Source organism: Hemiscyllium ocellatum, chromosome 12, assembly GCF_020745735.1.
Source record: "Hemiscyllium ocellatum isolate sHemOce1 chromosome 12, sHemOce1.pat.X.cur, whole genome shotgun sequence".
NCBI classification, from domain to species: Eukaryota; Metazoa; Chordata; class Chondrichthyes; order Orectolobiformes; family Hemiscylliidae; genus Hemiscyllium; species Hemiscyllium ocellatum.
The window spans coordinates 94,185,098-94,203,915 of NC_083412.1; the positions used below are offsets into that span (position 1 = coordinate 94,185,098).

At 45.0% G+C, this 18,818-nt stretch overlaps 1 protein-coding gene across 2 annotated transcripts in view; it reads left to right on the forward strand.

The window, feature by feature from the left end:
* Window positions 1–5,041: 5,041 nt before the first annotated feature.
* Window positions 5,042–18,818, forward strand: part of nrip1a (nuclear receptor interacting protein 1a) — a 184,486-nt gene continuing 170,709 nt past the window's right edge. Inside the window, exons 1-2 of one of the 2 annotated variants that reach the window (XM_060833850.1) lie at window positions 5,042–5,256; window positions 5,877–5,951. The gene's annotated coding sequence lies outside the window, so the exon portion shown is untranslated. Of the gene's footprint in view, window positions 5,257–5,786; window positions 5,952–18,818 lie in introns of those variants that run through there. The other variant, XR_009645300.1, reaches the window with a different exon arrangement.

Here is an 18,818-nt window from a genome sequence, read left to right on the forward strand (position 1 = left end):
AGGTAGTATCAAGAAGGTTCAGTCGGCTGATACCCGATATAGAGGGACTGTCTTACGTGGAGAGATTGAGTAAGTTGGTTTTTGCTGGATTTGACAGGATAGCTGAGGGAAGACAGTTTCTCCTTGTGGGAGAGTATCGGACCAGAGAGTGTAATATCAGAATAAGGGGTCACACGTTTACGACAGGGATGAGCAGGAATTTCTTCTCTCGGGGGGTAGTGAATCTGTGGAACACTCTGTCGAGGCTGGGTCATTAAGTCTATTCAAGGCTGAAACAGACAGATTTTTAATAGATAAGGGAATCAAGGGAAAAGGCAGAAAAGTGGAGTTGACAATTACCAGGTCAACCGTGATCTTATTGAATGGCAGAGCAGACTTGTTGGGCTGAATGGCCTACTGCTATTCCCATATCTCCCCTTTATCTCCCGTTTACAGATAACTATCAAACTCCATCTTGAGAGGCTTGATTGAACCTGCCTCCACCACACTGTCAGTGTCAGTGCATCCCAGACCTTAACAACTCGATGAGTGAAGCCCTTTTATTCTCAGTTCACTGTTACTGCTTTTGCCAAACGTTTTAAGTCTGTGGCCTCTCGATCTTATCCCGAGTGGGAATAATGTGTCCTTATCTGCTGGGCGAGGAAGCCACAGCTTTCCACACCAATGCCACATTTTGGATTTGTGTATCTTCATTCTCGGGATGCAGTTGTTATTGGCGGGGTTAACACTTATCTCCTTTCAAAGGGTCATTAATGTTTACAATTCTCCTTCCAGGAGGCTGAGTCATTGAATACATTCAAGGCAGAGATTACATCCACAAAGGAGTCAACGATCACAAATAGCAGGCTGGAAAGGAATGGAAAGGAGACCAATCAGGTTAGCAATGATATAATTAAATAGTGCAGCATGCTTGAGAGGCTGAATGGTCCACCCCTGGTCCGATTTTGATGTTCCTATGCCCTTGAATGAGCTGAAAATGTGTTGCTGGTTAAAGCACAGCAGGTTAGGCAGCATCCAAGGAATAGGAAATTCGATGTTTCAGGCACAAGCCCTTCTTCAGGAATGAGGAGAGTTCGACGTTTCGGGCACAAGCCCTTCATCAGGAATTTTTTACCCTTGGTCTGAATGTCTTGCTCAGTCTGTGCCAAGGTCAGTTACAAGTCAACTACATTGCGGTGTTTCTGGAGACAATGTAGGCCAGACCAGGTAAGGATTCCCTCAAGGGCATGAGTGAACCAGATGGGCTGTTTTTTACAATAATCTGGCAGATTCATGATCATTCAGAATCATGTTAGAATTTTATTGATGATTAATTAATGAATTAAATTAAAATGTCTCCAGCTGCTACATGGCCTTTGAATGATTGTCTCCTGGTGATTAGTCGAAAGTGGGCACTGCAGACGCTGGAGGTCAGAGTCAAGATTAGAGTGGTGCTGGAAAAGCACAGCAGGTCAGGCAGCATCTGAGGAGCAGGAAAATCGACATTTCAGGCAAAAGCCCTTCATCAGGAATCATTCCTGTGTCAGGTGTCAAGTTAAGAGTGGTGCTGGATAAGCCCTTCATTCCTGATGAAGGGCTTTTGCCTGAAACATCGATTTTCTGCTCCTTGGATACTGCCTGACATGCTGTGTTTTTCCAGCACCACTCTAACCTTGACTCCTGGTGAGTAGTGCAGGTGCCTAGATTCTGATCTAGATACAGGTCTCCCAGTTCTGAAGAAGGGTTACTGGACCCAAAACGGTAATTCTGCTTTCTCTCCATAGACGCTGCCTGACTTGCTGAGTTTCTCCAGCAATTTCTGGCTTTGTTGCAGACTTCCACCGTTTGCAGTTCTTTGTTTTTCATTAAGTCTGGATTATTAGTAACGGCTAACACTGTCAGCAGCCAACCTCCCTTCCAAGTGCCTCATCCCACCTCCACCTTTGCTCAATGTTAACTGTGGTGTTTGATTGATGGAAAGTGTAATAGCAGCATCCGAGAGACAATGCGATATCTTTGGAGACAGTAAGGACTGCAGATGCTGGACGTCAGAGACAATGGATGTGAGACTGGAAAAGCACAACAGGTCAGACAGCATCCGAGGAGCAGGAAAGTCAAGGTTTCAGGCTGAAACCCTTCGTCAGGACTAGTTGTTTGCCCAAAATGTTGACCTTCCTGCTCCTCGGATGCTGTCTGACTTGCTGTGCTTTTCCAGCCTCATATCTATTGAATGGGATATTTTTGACTGGCACCTCATGTTGAAATGGTCGAAACGTGGTATGATTTTGCACAAACCACAAGGTGGGAGAGGCTGGATTATCTGTCTGGAATGATATGAGTTGAGGGGTAAATGCCAGGCCACCTTGAGGCCTCTCCTTTGATGTAGAGGCCTGTGGAAGCTTTATTATCCACCTGAGGAGCCAGTCAGGACTTCAGGACATGCTTACCTGTATGCTGGCATCCCCAACATTATAGCGCTCCCCTCAGACTGGAGCCCTTGTCCCTGGAGTGGGTCTCAAACCCGTAACCATCTAACTCAGAGGTGAGAGTGCCACACTGGGCCACTCGTGCAGACGTTAAATTAAATACAAAATCCTGTAGATGCTGGGGATTCTAACTATAAACCATTAAGTGTTGGTGAAACTCTGCAGGTCTGGCAACATCTGTGGAGAGAGAAACAAAGTTAACATTTTGGCTCTAGTATAACTTCTCCTGAGAAGAATGAAACATTAACTCTGTCTCTCTTATCACACATGCTACCAGCCCTCATGTAGGGGAGATAGTGGTCATGTCATTATTGTCAATTGTTAAAATAACTCTCCTGACTCCCAGCAAAAATCTCAGGAACTGCGAATGTGTGAAATCAGAAACAAAAACAGAAATTGCTGGAGAAACTCAGCAGGTCTGGCAGCATCTATGCAGAGAAAGCAGAGTTAACGTTTCAGGACCAGTGATAACTGAGATAAAACGTAATTTGCAAAGGTAAAAGCAGTTACACTACATAACTTTAACTCTGTGTTTCTCTCCACTGAGACCTGCTGAGTTTCTCCAGTAGTTGCTGTTTTCATTTCTGGTTTCCAGCAGCTGCGATATTTTGATTTTGGAACCTAGTGGAGTTTTGTCAATGCTGTTATGACTTGGCTAGTGACCCTAGCACTTTAATACTGGTTCAAATCCCAACATGGTAGGTAGTGACAATGGAATTTAGAGTTGAAAAATGTGGTGCTGGAAAAACACAGCAGGCCAGGCAGCATCCGATGAGCAGGAGAATCGATGTTTCGGGCATAAGCCCTTCTTCAGGAATGGAGAAGCAATGGAATTTAGTCAAGATCTGGCATTCAAATGCTTGAGACCAGGCAATTACTGTTGAACTGTTGAGTTAAAAAGAAACACATCTGATTCACTAATGTCCTTTTGGGGAAGGGCATTATGACTGTCATTCTAGTCTGGCCCGACCTACATGTGACTCCAGACCCACAGCAATGTGGTTGACTCTTAACTGCACTTTGACAGTAAATGCTGGCCTATCCAATGATTCCCATCAATGAATGAAAAATAAACTCCAAAAACAACACAGTTTATAAAACAGTCAGTTTCAGACAGTGTTCTCCAAGTCATAACAGCATAAACAAAGTTCTACTAATTTCTGAAATCAAAATACCGCAGCTGCTAAAAACCTAAAATGAAAACGGCAAGTACTGGAGAAACTCAGCAGGTCTGGTAGTGGAGAGAAACATAGAGTTAAAGTTTAGCGAGGTAACTGTTTTCATTTATAAATTGTTTTATCACAGTTATCACTGGTTCTGAAACATTAACTCTATTTTTCTCTCCATAGATGCTGCCAGACCTGCTGAGTTTCTCCATCAATTTGTTTTTGTTTCTGATTTCCTGCATTTGGAGTTCCTTAGATTTTTGGTGGGAGTGAGGGAAGTTACTTTCACAATTGGCAGTAGTTATATGGTCACTGTGAGACTCACTTTTAATTCCAGAACTGCTGTGCAGGGAAGGTGAATTGGCCATGTGAAATTGCCCTTAGTGTTCAGGGATGTGTAGGCTAGGTGCATTGCTTAGGGGAAATGTAGAGTAGTAGGGTAGGGGACTGGGTCTGAGTGGGATACTGTTCAGAGGGTCAGTGTGGACTTGTTGGGCCAAATGGCTTGTTTCCACACTGTAGGGATTCTATGATTTTTATGATGATTTCTATGATTATGAACTGGGATGTTGCCCTGGAGACATTGCCTGACCCATTGTGTATTTCCAGAAGGTTCTGTTTGTATTTCTCCTTATCCGTCCAAACGTTGTACTGCTTTGTGACTGTGACACTTGGACAGACCATGATCTTGTTGATGTCTGTGGGAGATGGTTGTGTACCTAAATACAAGCTGGATCTCACTGTGGTGCCTACGTGACAACGGTGTGACACAAAAACAAAATACCCACATCTGGCCATGAAGTGGCTGAGGTCATAGAATTGTACAGTGCAGAAGGAGGCCATTCAACCCATCGTGTGAGTACTGGCTTCCAAAAGACCTGACCAGCTAGTCCCATCCTCCAGCCCTATCTCTGTAGCCCTCGGAATTCATCACTTTCAAATATATCTCTAGCTCTGTTCTGAACCCTCCTCCGGAATCTGCCTCCACCACTCTCCCGGGCAGTGAATCTCACCTCACTCCCAGCTCTTTTGCTGACAGTCGTGAACTCGGCACCCCTGGTTATTGACATAACGACCAGTGGAAGCAGAACTTCCTTCTTTACCCGCTCAGAATTGTTCATAATTCTGAGCATCTGAATAAGGCTCTTCTCTGCTCTTGAGGGGAATAAGCCCAATTCCTCTAATCTTTTTGAAAACAATAAAAAAATGCTGGAGATGACAAGGCAACTTGCTCTCTCTCTCTGTCTCTCCATCATGCTGCCTGACCCCCAGCATTTTTTTCTTCGTTTTCAAAAAGACCCCAGCAATAATTTGCTCCTTCTCCAATCATTCTGTAAACCTCCAGTCCACTCCCTGCGGGTGTTTTTTTTAGACATCCTTCCTGAAGCAAGGTGCCCGGAATTGAACGCGAAACGCTCCAGCGTGTGGTCAGGCGCTCTGTAAACGCAAATTCTTCCCTGGAAACTGGAGACGGCGAAGGGAGAAACACAAAGGGTCGTAGGAAATACGAATAGTAAAATAGAAGTCAGAAAGGGGTGGGAACAGGGCGATAAAATGTTCGTCAGGAAATATTCTGGGAAGCGTTTCCAATGTCAGCTAGCTCTGAGTGGTCGTTGCCTCAAGAGGTTAAGTAAATACTGTAAGCTCCGGGCTGTGTGGAGCAATCTGAATCTCAGAGTTTGCTCGTGTTGAGTGGTTTAGCTTTTAGCCTGTACTGTGTCGTGTGTGTTTTTTCTAGATGTCTTGAATTGGGAGGTGCCTAGGCATTAAGTCGGCCTAGACCGCCTCATTCTCTCTATAGCTTGGCCGGAGAAGGGTTGTGTTTTGTGGGTGCGAGGCAGAACCCCTTCAGAGTCATTATTTCCCTGCATTATTAATTTCAGGCTTAATCACAATTGAGCCTTTGCTTTGACCTGTCTCCCTGCGATTTTTTTTTGGGGGAGGTGGGAAAAGAATTGAAGAGAAAATGTTGGATCGCTCCAGGAGATATATTTTGCAACAACCCAGTTACTTTGTATTCCTGATGCCGGCCTTTGAATCCAGTATCTGTCGGTGGTGAGGTTGGGGGAAGTGTGTGGGGGGTGGGGATGGGGGGGGGGGGGGGGGTGGGGGGGGGGGGGGGGGGGGTTTGGGAGGGGGTGAAGGGGAAGGATTGGTCACTAATCCTGAATTAAACCAGGCGACAGCAGCAGCAGCAGCAGTAACAACAGGCTGAGACATTTCCTTTGTAACCATTTACAAACAGAAACTGCAGCGTTTCCTGATTTCTGGCTGGGATTCCTGGAGCTGTTGTGTTTTTTTAAAAAAGGGGGAAGATCAGGTAAGGTATCGTCTATCATTTATTTAAAACGTATTCAGTATCTGTTTATGTATTTTTTTGAAATGCAGAGGATGGGCAGGATGGTGAGGCCCAGTGAATTTCCGTCTGGTGAAATTGACTTGAATGCTGTTCCCACTTTCCCCAGTCCCAGGGTATTTCTGTTTTGAGACCTCCAGTGCTGCCTCCTCCTTCACAAAACCCCCCTTCCGTAGAGAGGACGTCAATGATCAGCTACCTTCATCTCAATTAACCCACTGACACTTGGGGGGGGGGGGGGAATCAGGAAGCCTTTGTTGTTTTGGGATGACTTGTTATCGTACGCTTGTTTTTTTTTAAAAAAAACGTACATTGTGTTGTTAAAGAGTTAATATCGCCATTCGTTAGCTGATTTGCGTTGTGTGTATATTCATGTACCACATTTTGATATTTGGGCCTCACAGTATTGTTTTCCCAGCCTTACTGTACTGCCTGACTGGGAGTTGCTAGCGTTGAGGTAATATCCTCTTTCTTTTTAAACAATAAAGACCTTTTTATTAATGTCCATTTTAAAAGAGCTGTTGTCAGTAAACGGGACTGTTTTAAACCTACTGTTCTGAAGTTGTTTCAGTGTGGTCAGTGGTCAATGCACAGAAACTACAGGGCAAATCATTTGAATTATATTAGCCACAGGCTATTGATTCACCATGTGGTTAATTTAATGTTTTTAAATCTATATAAAACCAGGGTTTAATGGCTCGGGTTTGGTTTTCTGTTATCCTCCTCTGATCGCCCCCCTCAATTCGTACCCTGTTCTACTCCATCCCAGTAACGCTGAATCCCCCTCTCCTCCAGCTCCACATCCTTGAATGGTTTCCCTTCCACCCAAGTCTCAGAGTTCCCCATTGTGATTCCTGCTTGTCAGCAGCCTGTGGGCTAATGCACTGCGGATGGCACTGTTACCTCCCCATGTCCTCAACAGCAGAATCCCCACCTCCCCAGGGCACCTTGCCATTCAACTGCCTCCTCAAGTCAACAACCACCTGCATTTGTATGGTGCCTTCAGTGTGGTAGAATGCCGCAAGGCACTTTGAAGGAGCCTGTGCAGGCAGGCACGTGATTGGACACTTGAAGCGATGCCACATCGGAAGATGTCAGGAGTGAATACTGAAAGCTCAGTCCAGGATGTAGATTTTTGGACAAGAACAGAGGGAGAGGTGTTGCGGTTTAAGGAGTAAATTCGAGGACTCAAGTACCAGGCCACTGAAAGCGCAGTCACCAATGGTGGAGTGATGTGTGTGGGAGGTGCCCAAGAGCCCAGATTAGCAAGAAGGCAGATTTCCCAGAGGGTCACAGAGATAGGGGAGGAGCGAGGCCAGAGAGGATTGGAAGATGAGAACATTCACATTAAGGCGTTGATGAGAAATGATTTTTTTTCAACTTTGGATGTAACTGAGGCTTAACCTATTCTCATGTGCGTTAGCTCTGTGAAGTGTCTTAAGGTCCCCTTCCCGCTTCTATAGTCAGTTGGCTGGCTGTAATCTTGACCGTGCCCGAGTGTATGCAGTGACAGACAGACACAAATACACACAGAGACAGATGCGCACACACACAGACACACACACAAACAATCCGGATCAAGAACAGGAACTCCAGGTAATTTCTCTTTCCCTGCCAACTGACAGCAATTTCAGCAATCCCACTACAGTGCCAATTAGGATGAGCTAGTGTACCAAATACATGGAATCTGATCTTACATTATGCATCTCCCTGTTCGATGTGGATCCTTTAATCTATTGAAATATTGGATTAATATTTATTATCCCACACAGTATTAGCAGTGCTCAAAGTATTGTTATTATGAAACAGGAGGGATCTTTTTTATTTCTTCATGCTTGTTGCTGACAGGACAGGCATTTATAGCCATCCCGAGGTTCCTAGGGAATGCATTAGTAAACCGGCCTCACGGAGATTTAATAAAACCAAGCGTCTTGTCAGAAAACAAGAGAATGATCCGGTTTGGGTCTGGAGTCACGTATATGCCCAGCCCCAGTAAGGCCCGAGGAATAATGTGGTTTTAATACAAATCTGACAGCGTCATGTTTGTTTTTAACCAGTGCTTGTTTGCTATTTCCAGATTTCTTTTTTTAAAAAAAGTTAATTTAGTTGCAGTGGTGAGAGTTTGTTATCTCTGGGTGAGATTTAATTTGGTTCTGTCTGGATTATTAATCCAATAACAAAACCATTGTATACACACTGAGCTGTGTGCTGTGGTCAGTATCTTGGTGGTGAGCAAGTTGTTTATTTTCATCTTGCATAGTAACCTGTGCTTAATGTCGTTGTGCCAGCTTATTATATGGCTAAAAGTCACACAACACCAGGTTATAGTCCAACAGGTTTAATTGGAAGCACACTAGCTTTCGGAGCGACGCTCCTTCAACAGGTGATTGTCCTGAGAATCACCTGATGAAGGAGCGTTGCTCCGAAAGCTAGTGTGCTTCCAATTAAACCTGTTGGACTATAACCTGGTGTTGTGTGATTTTTAACTTTGTACACCCCAGTCCAACACCAGCATCTCCGAATCATTATTATATGGCTGTCTGTCTAGAATGTTCTGGAACTGGTCTCACTGCCCCTGGACTAGTAAAAGGGAAAAACTTCTTCAGGGTTCTTGTTACTTCTCACTGAGGGAAGTGTGTGTGTGTGGACATTGACTCGAGGTGGGAATTGGTTGCTGGAGTAGTGTTTCCCCAATCATTGCCTCCCTCTGCTCTGAGTCAACAGTGGAGTTCTGGAAAATCACAGCAGGTCAGGCAGCATCCGAGGAGCAGGAAAGTTGATGTTTCAGGCAAAAGGTCTTCATCAGGAAAGGGCTTTTGCCCAAAATGTTGATTTTTCCTGCTTCTCTGATACTGCCTGATCTGCTGTGCTTTTCCAGCACCACATTCTTGACTCTAATCTCCAGCATCTGCAGTACTCACTTTCCCTTTGGTCTGTGACCGCAGGGCACAAGGTATTTACAGGGCATCATTCCACCATGGGCGGTGTCCCCATCTCTGTGCTGTAGGCCCTGGATTTTCTCTCTTTGAGGGTCACGTGACCCAACGAGTTGAACATCTTCCTGCAATTCCTTCCTACACGCACTGTTGGCAGGTGGTCATCGAGTCACAGCACAGAAACAAACCTTCCATTCCAGCCAGTCCATGCTGACCATAATCCCAAACTAAATTAGTCCCACCTGACTGCCAATGCAGTCGGATTTACTCCCTGCTCTGGCTTTAGGAATTTTGGAACTGACTCTCTAAGATGGTGAAGGGAAGATTAAGAGAGGCACTTATTATCAGCATCTCAGGATATCCAGAAAGGTTAGGTAATGGCTTAGTGGTATTATTGTTAATCCTGAGACCCAGACAATGTGTAAAATCTGAAAGTATAAGTCTAATAATGACTGTGAACCCATGGTCAATGGTTGGAAAAACCCATCTGGTTCACTAATGCCCTTTAGGGAAGGAACTGCCATCCTTACCTGGTCTGGCCTACATGCGACTTCAGACCCACAGCAATGTGGTTGACTCTTAACTGCCCTCTGGGCAATTGGGAATGGGCAACAAAGTGCTGGTTTGGCCAACGATTCCCACATCCTGTAAATGAAAGACAAAAGCCTTCAGAGTTGGTGTTTGAATTGCAGGGACTGTGTTGCAAAGCAGGAAAAATGGTTGTGTGTGCACAGCAGATGTACAGCAAGAACAACAGGATTATCCTATTTCAGTGTACACTGAGGTATAAATGTTGACCCAGACACCAGGAGAACTCCCCCTGCTCCTCTTCAAATTGTTGCCACGGGAACCTGTACATCCTTCTCGAGGTCATCTCTGGCTGTACCAAACTCTGCCAGAGCCGCAAGGGGGAGTCAGCTCCAATTTACCGTTCAGGTCTCGCTGTGAGACTTCCAGCCACAACTGTGTCTGACTCCAAGGTGGAAAATGCCCTTTAAATAAACACAGAAAGATTTGCAGGTGCTGTTAAATCAGAAACTAAAATGGAAATCGCTGGAAAAGCTCGGACCACCCAAAATCTTAACTCTGCTTTCTCTCCACTTTCGGCACTTTCTACAACATAAAACAGAAAGTCCTGGAAAAGCTCAGCAGGTCTGGCAGCATCTGTGGAGAGAAAGCAGAGCTAACATTTTGGGTGGCCTGAGCTTTTCCAGCGATTTCTGTTTTATGTTGTAGAAAGTGGCCTTGCCCTTGAGCCATTGCTGAAATCACGAAGGATGGACTGGAGTCCACAGGATTGATCACTGATTGGGTGTTACAAGTGAAGTGAAAGGAATTACGACACTTGCAAAACAAAGTGTTTGGCTAGTGTATTTACTTTCTTTCCCTGTTTTATTGATATTAGCTTGGACTCTGCTCCTCTGCACTCTCATCTGCTCTCTGAGCTTTTATGTACAGCATCCCTCCTCACCCCTGCCTGGACCAACACTGGCCACACCATCAGCTCCTCTGTCGCCTTGCCCTTCTGATCTCTGGGACTCCTCATTTTCCCCTCCAACTTACAATCTAAGAAGGTGTCATGTCGATAGCTTACAGCCCAATGGTCTCGATACTGACTTCACCAGCTTCAAAATCCCTCCCCCAGCCTTATCACATATCCAACCCTCCCTCTCCTCCCTGACCTGACCCATCTTCCTCCACAGCTACCCACTCCACCCTTTCCACTGACCAATCACAACAACCCCTTACCTGCATCCACCAATGGCCATCTCACTAACCATTCCCCCCAGCCCCACCCCTGCATTTACTTCTGGGCTTCCCTCCCCCTCCTTAGTCCTGACAAAGGCTTTTGACTGGAAGCGTTGACTCTCCTGCCCCTCAGATGCTGTCTGACCTGCTGTGCTCTTCCAGCTTCACACCTCCTAACTCCAGTGCCATCGCGATGTCTGGAGCAAGTTGGGTCACCTTATGCGGATAAGTTGGACAGTTTGGGTTGGATACCATTGGAGTTTGGAAAAGTAAAGGGTGATTTGATTGCAATGTATAAGATTCTGAGTGGTCTTGACAAGGTAAACAGGGTGAAAAGCATGGTTTCTTTTGTGGGTCTGTCCAGAACTAAAGGGGACAGCCATTAGGACAGAGGTAAGAACTGTCTTCCTCTTCCGAGTATTGTGTGTTATGGACCAGGCCAGACCCCCTCAAAACACATCAAGAAAGTAGCCCAGATCCTAACTTTGCTAGTTGTTTTCAGCAGGTGTACAGTGGATATTTCAGGAGGGATACAGCTGGTCAAACTACTTTAGTTTTAAACAAAGCAGAATGTATTTGCAAGATAATCAAATGGAGCACAAACAGAGGAGGACAGAATATAGAATAACTTAAGCCTATCTGAAAAGCCTACAGATCATCCCAACTTAATAACATTGTTCCAAATTCCTGCAACAATCCCCATAAACACCCTTTAGCAAAAAAAGGGTAAAATCAAACACAGAGCCTTTCAGGAGAGGGAGAGATAGCAGAGAGATTCAGTATGGAACACCTTCTTCCACTTAGGACGTTGCCTCAAAACTGACTGACTGCTTTCAGTGAACAGCCAGACTGCTAAAACCCAAACCAAACGAATCCAGAGAAAAGCCGAGCTGGGAGAACTGGCCACTCCCCTTTCATCAGACAAGGGTTTATTTTTAAACTCGAAAGCCTCTTGCCTGAGACAGTATCTGTTAGCTATACTCAAACTGGCCCTAAAAACCAGACCTCTCGGAGTCTCTGCATTTCAAACCTCTCTGAAAAAGAACCAAGGACAACAGAACAAGCAGACTTCAGAACCCTTTGTCTCTGAAGACAGTGGAGGTGAGGCCAGTAAATATCTTTAAGGTGGATTTGGATAAATTCTTGTTCAGCAGGGGTTAGCGGGAGATAGGTCGGAATGCGGAATTTGAGACACTAACAGATCAGCTGTGCCTGATGTCTGGACGTGACCAAGGAGTCAAAGAGCCCATGTCCGACCCTATTTTTACGTTCGTATGTCACACAAATATTATGTTGCTTGATTTGGAGGCCGATCCTGATGGACAGATGAATTCCAAATCAGGTCGAGAAACAGGAGTTGGGGTGCAGCTTGGGGCCCATGGTCTCTCCGTCCCACTCTGCTGTCCATGGCTGTTCTTCGCTTGAATGCCCTTTCCCACCCAATCACCACACAGCCTGCTGCTCCAGAATCTAGCCCCCTCTTTGTTGAAGACACTTGCCAATAATAATTCACGCTCGCTCGAGGAGAGAATTCAAGAGTCCACAACCCTCCGAAGGAATGGAAGTTCTCTCTCACTGCAGTTCTCTTATGGGATCCTTGCCTGCCTTGCTCTGACTGGTGAGCTGGGCACAGCATCTCTGGTCATTTGGAGATATTGGCTGTACATGCTGAACCTGTTAGATGGAGAAGGGCCAGTTGTTGGAGCTGTTGTTCGCTCCATCACGCTTACTGCCGTCAATTGGATCATGTCCCCTCAATACCTCAAATGTGAAGCTTCTCATGCACATATTCTAATCCTTGTATGGCCTCTCCCTAGCTCTGTTTCTGTATTGATGAGGAGGAGCCCGGTGCTGGACTGGGGTGGACAAAGTTGAAAATCACACAACACCAGGTTATAGTCCAACAGGCTTATTTGGAAGTACTAGCTTTTGGAGCACTACCTGAGCAGCGCTCCGAAAGCTAGTACTTTCAAATAAAACTGTTAGACTATATAACCTGGTGTTGCATGGTTTTTAACTGTGTCTCTGTAGTCCTAAACCCTTCTCTTTCCTCCTCTCCCCTCACCACCAGCTTCTCCATTCTTCTGTGACTCACCGGGTAGCACTCGGAGTCAGAAGGTGTGGGTTTCAAGTACCCGAGCCCCCTGGTGCTGACTTTGTAGGATAATGCTGAGGGAACGTTGCATTGTTAGAGATCCTGCCTGAGATTCTGAACTAACTGGAGTTGGGTGGGTGTAAGCAACCCATGGTCATATTTTGAAGAACACCGGCAGGGGGGTGGGGATGGGGGTGGGGTTGATCTGTTGCTGGAAAGCTTGCTGTGTTCAAATTGGCTGCTATGTTTGGGTGGCTCAGTGGTGACCCAGGTTCAATTCCAGCCTCAGGTGATTGTGTGGAGCTTGCACATTCTCCCTCGTCTCTGCTTTTCCTCCATGTGCTCCGGTTTCCTCCCACAATCCAAAATTGTGCAGGTTAGGCGGAATGACCATGTGAAATTGCCCACAGTGACTAGGGATGTGTGGGTTCATCATGGGAATTGCTGGGTTACAGGGATACGATGGGATGGTGAATCTGGGTGAGATGCTGTTCGGAGGGTCGATGCAGACTTGATGAGTGAAGGGCCTATTTCCACATGTAGGGATTCTATGATTTCCTACATTACAACAATGACATTTAAAAATGCATCAGTGGCAGTAAAGTGCTTGAGGATTTCCACAGAATAATGTAAATGCAAAGTCTTTTTCCTTTGCTGTCTTTCATATTCCATTTCTGAATCGTTGTGTGTTGGAGTCCACTTGCCAACAAAGTAGCACCTCTTTTTCAAGCAGTTCTTCCATTCTAAGATTCTTGTTTCTGTTCTGATGATGACGACTGTCAGTAGCCTGTCTCCTTTCCTTTCAGCCTCACTCCGGATTGTGTATCTTCGAGTGATTTGGCTATCCCCCATCTCCTACATCCCACCATTGGCCACGTGGCTTCAGGTGTCTGAGGCCTAAGCTCTGTCGCTGTCTCTCACCACTCCTGTAGCTTTTGTCTTTGGAACTGTCTTCCTCAAAAGCAGGTTTTTCGATATTCCTTAAAGCAGAAACAGATTGTTGATTAGCAGAGGGGTGAGGGTTAGTGCAGATAAGTGGAAAGGTAGAGTGTTCAGATTAGCAACAATCTTATTGAATGATGGGGCATGCTTGGGGGACCAGGTAGCTTCCTCCTGGTCATAAGTCATTCATTTATGTGTATGGCCCTCTCCTGTGTATTAAGACTTTCCTTAAAAGCTGTTGGCTTCCCTATCTCCTCCTATTGGTTGGCCTCTGTTTTAACCTGCTTATGCTCCTCAGAAATGTCTTTGCTCGATTCAAATGTGGATCAACTATGTTTTAGCACAATACAAGATAGACACCAGGGGCATGGATAGTGTAAATAAACAAGGTCTTTTCCTAGGGGTGAGGGAGTCCAAAAACAGAGGGCATAGGTTTGGGGTGAGAGGGAAAAGATTTAACCGGGACCTGAGTGGCAACCTTTTCACGCAGAGGGTGATGTGTGTGGGGGGTGAGCTGCCAGAGGAAGCGGTGGAAGCTGGTACAATTATAACAGTTAAAAGACATCTGGATGGGTATATGAATAGGGAGGAATTCGAGGAATATGGGCCAAATGCTGGCAAATGGGACTAGATTAGGTTAGGATATCTGGTCGGCATGGATGAGTTGGACCAAAGGGTCAGTTCCTGTGCAGTTTAGCTCTATGACGTGTCTGGCATTTAGATTATTCCATTTCTTTGTGGAGTTGTTGTGCTGAATTCAGTTAGGGTTTAGTTTTGTAGAACTGTGGGGATTTTCCTGATTTATTCCTTTTTGTTCTGCATCTCAGTTTGAGGAAAATTTAGACACAGAATATTGGAAATACCATTTGTTTCCTGACATACTTCAACCCTTTGCAAGCATTGTTCTTTCTTTGTGGATCTCTGTGTGTTAAAATATCTTTTGGTGGAGTTTTAAAACAGACTTGAACTCCTGGAACCTCCTGTCAGATTTCAAATTTAAACAGTTATAATAAGAACTGCTTTGTAAACTTTGAGGGACACTGTTGTACCACTAACTCTTAATCTGAACAATTTGGTAGTTCATCTAATTTTCACAATTCATGCCTTTTTTGTCTGAGTGAGCAACATTTGAGTTCAGTAGGTTATGGGTCCAAGTTCACCCTCATAGATATTGAGCAGAGAATACAAGCTGAAGTTTCGGAACAGTGCTGAGGGAGTGCTGCATTGTCTGGTGTTCCACATTTTTCAAATGAGCTCCCATTTGTCCAAATGGACTTATGATAAAGATCCCATGCCACTGTATTGGAAGAATAGGGAAATTTATTCAGGTGTTCTCCCTCATTTACAAATCAACCCAGATCTTTGAAAGACATTACTTAGCTATTACCATATTGATGGTTGTGAGACCCAACTGGAAAATTTGTTGGAGGAGAAAGTGAGGACTGCAGATGCTGGAGATCAGAGCTGAAAATGTGTTGCTGGAAAAGCGCAGCAGGTCAGGCAGCATCCAAAGAGCAGGAGAATCGACATTTTGGGCATAAGCCCTTCTTCAGGAATCCTGAAGAAGGGCTTATGCCCGAAACATCGATTCCCCTGCTCTTTGGATGCTGCCTGACCTGCTGCGCTTTTCCAACAACACATTTTCAACATGGAAAATTTGTTGTCAAGATTCCTAATTCTGCAATCATGACAGTAGTTTATAAAAAGACATGAAATTTTCCTTGGGATGAGGGAGTACACTTTATGCTGTGAAGTGTTTTGGAAGGTTCGGAGATCGCAAAAGATGCTATAGATATGGAAAAATGTCTTTGTTTTTTGCCACGACACTTCCCTGGTTGTGCCATGTTATGTTCCGTGCAGGGCAGCACAATGGCCAGACTGTACCACACGGTGCAAGGGACCCGGGTTCGATTCCACCCTTGGGTGACTGTCTGTGTGGAGTTAGCATGTTCTCCCCTTGTCTGAGCCAGTTTCTGTTGGGTGCTTTGGTTCCCTCCCACAGTCCGAAGGTGTCCAGCTTAGGGTGGATTGGCTTTGCTAAATTGCCCAGTGGCACCCAGGGATGTGCAGGTTCAGTAGATTGGCCATGGGAAATGCAGGATTACAGAGATAGGGTGGGTCACGGTGGGATGCTCTGCAGAGGGTCCTTGTGGAATTGATGTGCTGAAAGGCTTTTTTCCACACTGTAGGGAATTCTATGATTCTACTTTAATCAACAATGCAAGAGTCCCATACTGTCCACCCAGCTCCCCAGTTTCTGCCCTGTGTAACACTAGTCTGCATGCTGTACTGCAGAATTTAGTGAAAGTGACAATGCTATACAAAATGAGCACTTTCACCACACAATTAGTAATGCTTAGCTTGGGAGAAAAAAAACAACTGACATAATTTTCACGCAGTCAAATGATGCAGCCTGCCGGGTAGTGCCAGACGAAATGTACTTTTGCATTTTTCCTGTAGTTTAGAGGCAGATTAACGAGCATATCAAAGAGGATGAAAAGGTGGGGTGGGGGAAAATGGAGTTCAGATTCAGCCATGATCTACTCAAATGGGAGAGCATGCTTGAAGGGACGAATCACTTACTCTTTAATCTGTTTAGTATTATCGTAGGTTGGAAGGATTAGATTCTCTCAGTATGGAAACAGGCCATTCGGCCCAAAAAGTCCATACCGACCTTCTGAAGAGTAACCCACCCAGACCTACTCCCCTACTCTATATTTACCCCTGACTAATGCACCTAGCACTATAGGCAATTTAACATGAGCAATGCACCTAACCTGCACATCTTTGGACTGTGGGAGGAAACTGGAGCACCCGGAGAAAAACGCAGACACGGGGAGAATGTGCAAACTCCACACAGACAGTCACCCGAGGCAGGGAGTGAACCTGGGTCCCTGGTGCTGTGAGGCAGCAGTGCTAACCACTGTGCCGCTGTTAATAAATAGATGAGATCCTCGATGTGAGGATTTTGATCAACTTGATTCATTTTTCAGTTAACAGTTTTTTCAATATTTTATCATCGCATACAAAGTCTTGCATCATGAACAGCATTTGTTAACAAAGTTATTTCATTTCTCTTCCTTGCAACTATTTGCCTGTTACGTAAATGATAGCAAAAGGCCACGAGGATCTGAGGGTGACATTCCTGATTTGTTGTTATCCAGTCATTTTTGTGAACGTCAAGGTGTAGGGATGTCACTCTTCAACTTTCTTTTATAGTCCGTTCAGCCATTTACACCAAGGTTAGAGAGAGTAACACTGGACCTTTAAATACACCCACGAAAGAGAATGCATACAGAGTAACCTTCCCTTGAGTCCAATTACAACATTTAAAAGGCATCTAGATGGGTGTATGAGTAGGAAGGGTTTGGAGGGATATGGGCCAAATGCTGGCAAGTGGGACTAGATTAATTTCGGATATCTGGTCGGCATGGCCGAGTTACACTGAAGGATTTGTTTCTGTGCTGTATGTCTGTATGACTCTCTAAAACTGAACATTACGTTTAATTTGATTGATTTATTTATGATCATGTGTATTTTGTTACAAAATACAGTAAAATGTATAGTGTCACCTCTCTTCGATGTCTTCTTAAAACGCAGAAAAATAAACCAAAACTTGGGAATATAAAGACAGAAAAGTAAAGCAATTTAAAAAAGTGTGTCCGGATTTACAGTTCTTCTTGTCAAGTGCGCCGCGCTGGGCCTGGTGGTCAGGTACAGGTCCTGAGCACCATGCTGCCAACGCTGGAATGAATATCACTACAAACTCCCTCGACACAGTTAGGTATGGAGTAAAGGTCCTTCTACACTGTCCCCACTCACAGGGCAAGGACAGGATGGGGTTAGGTACAGAGTAAGGTTCCTCCTACTCTTTTTAAATCAAAACTAAAGTTCCCTGTAGACTTCACCCAACAATTACTCCCAGGATAAATACAGTGTGGGAGTAGGTACAGAGTAAAGCTTTTTCTACATTGTTCCCCATCAAACACCCCCAGGACAGGTAGAGGATAAGGTCAGACACAGTGTAAAGCTCTGTAAGTAAAACTACGTTGACACTGTCCCCATGAAACACTCCAAGGACGTGTACAACGTGGGGTTATATACAGAGTGAAACACTGCCATCTCAATTGGAGAGTTATGAGTTAATGCTCTATTGGATAACTGAATCCTACAATCCAGGCAGTGTGATGTTGGAAGTGTGTTTCAAATGAGGTGTTAAACTGAGACCTCTCTGGTGGATGCAGTAGATGGCGTGGCATAATTTGAATAATCTGCTTTGCTTGGTGACCTGGCACTTACTTATCCCCCAGCCAGCGTTACTGGAACACATTCATATGAAACCGAGAACAGGAGGTGCTGGAAGTTGAAACAAAGCCAAAAATTGCTGGAGAAACTCAGCTGGTCAGGCAGCATCTGTGGAGGAAATCTGAGAAACGATGCTGAAGTCGGGGCAGTGGACCCAAAATGTTAACTCGTGCTCTCTCCACAGATGTTGCCGGATCTGCTGAGTTTTTCCAGCGATTTCTGTTTCTGTTGGAACCCACTGAGTGTTTTTTAATGCAATGCTATTTGTGCATGGAGCCCTGCTCTGCAGAGATTGAGTGCCTCCAGCTTTCTGGAAGGATTAGTCCAAATTGGAGTAAATGAGCTTCAGGTGGACTTTAAAACTTTCTGACGATCGGCATTCGACAAATCAAATTCAAAATTCAGAATAAAGTTTGCATTCATGTTCCACTATGACTAGAAACTGTGCACAGGGGCCTACCTTTGCTGTTCCCAATCCTTCCTTCTCATTGCTGTTGGTTCTTCATTGCTCTATTTTCTCCAAGCTCCCCATTGGAAGTTGTATTGTTGAGTTTGCTATGTCAACAGTCACAGGTTGGTTGCAGATTCTGGCCACTAGGGGCTCTGTAGCATGCGATCATGAAGCATCCCATTACCATTTTCCATTCAAATCCATTGTTCGTTAGACGTGGGTGTAAGGGAGGATACAGCAGAATAACTGGGGGAGAAAAACCTGATATTAAGCAGAGTAGCTAGCCTCCTTTGGAAACCAATATACAAACACTTGTTTTTTGGGACAAGGCCTGAGATTTTCCACAATTTAAC